The sequence below is a fragment of the Notothenia rossii genome (assembly GCF_949606895.1).
Source record: "Notothenia rossii genome assembly, chromosome: 5".
Lineage (NCBI taxonomy): Eukaryota > Metazoa > Chordata > Actinopteri > Perciformes > Nototheniidae > Notothenia > Notothenia rossii.
This window is the reverse complement of record NC_136903.1, coordinates 93,593,492-93,595,061: the sequence shown is the minus strand read 5'-3', so window position 1 is coordinate 93,595,061 and position 1,570 is coordinate 93,593,492.

Below are 1,570 nucleotides of genomic sequence, written 5' to 3'. Positions count from 1 at the left end.
TAAACATCTCCTCCTCATCCTCTCTGTGCTCCCCCTCCTCTTCCTCTCTGTGCGCCTCTTCCTCTCTGTGCTCCCCCTCCTCACCCTCTCTGTGCTCCCCCTCCTCTTCCTCTCTGTGCTCCTCATCCTCTTCCTCTCTGTGCTCCCCCTCCTCTTCCTCTTTGTGCTCCCCTCCTCTTCCTCTCTGTGCTCCTCATCCTCTTCCTCTCTGTGCTCCCCCTCCTCACCCTCTCTGTGCTCCCCCTCCTCTTCCTCTCTGTGCTCCTCATCCTCTTCCTCTCTGTTTACCCTGCATCTCCACATTTCTGAAGTTGACTAAACCTTAATGTCTTCTCTTCTCGTTTACAGTCTTAATTATCGCCGCTGTCTGCTGGTTCTCTTCCCCTGCAGAGAGCTAAGGAGTCGGGCCATTACATCGGGAGAGAGGAAGAGGAAGAGGAGAGAGGAGGAGGAGGCAGGGAGAGGAAGAGGAGGAGGAGGCAGTGAGAGGAAGAGGAAAAGGAGGAAATGGGAACGATAAAAAATGAATAGAAAGTGAAAAAGGAGACCAAATGTGCCGTATGCCGCAACTCCCTGAACAGCCCTCCAACACACACACACACACACACACACACACACACACACACACACACACACACACACACACACACACACACACACACACACACACACACACACACACACACACACACACACACACACACACACACAGGTGGCGAGGGAAAGAGAATGTAATTAATAATCACAGTGGGAAGCGTTTCACAGCTAAGTGAATGCACTTCCTCCCAAGACTCTGCATGATAATGTGTGTGTGTGTGTGTGTGTGTGTGTGTTTGTGTTTGTGTGTCTGTGAGCTGTGCAAACAGTCAGATATTTAAATATGTGTGTGCTGTGTGTCCTCTACTTTTTTTTTTTTATCCAGACCGTCCAGGTGTTGCAGCAGACGCAGTGTGAACACACACACACACACACACACACACACACACACACACACACACACACACACACACACACACACACACACACACACACACACACACACACACAGCTGATTACAAACTTCTCTTCCTCTTGTGTGATTGGCCTCGAGCACAAACAGCTTTCCACTGCAGAGTTATCATAAGCAGGATTATTAGGAAATGTGAGGACAACACAAACTTCATTTATGAGAAGACGGATATCATTTTTATGTTTTAGATAAGGAGGAATTATTTTTATTTCTCAGATAATTATAGAGGTAGAATAACTTTCAAGATTGAGTTTGCAGTTTGAATATTAATCATCGCCAAGAGGCACAGACAAAATGTCTTGAATCTGAAAATGTGAGGGTGTGAGGAGACAGAGTTAACCAGTGAGATGGTCATTAACTGTGATGCTCCACTCTCCCTGTCATACTTAAGAGTTTCTCTAGGAACAAGTCATTAAAGGTCCCCTATCATACCGCTTCTCAGATGAAACAGGGCTGAAACAGAGAGGATTTTGCTGCGATGATCAGCTTGGTGTTTCAGCCAATCAGAGATAGGCTCTGGATCTTTCTGTTACTTTAGATCAGGGGTATTCAACTAAAATT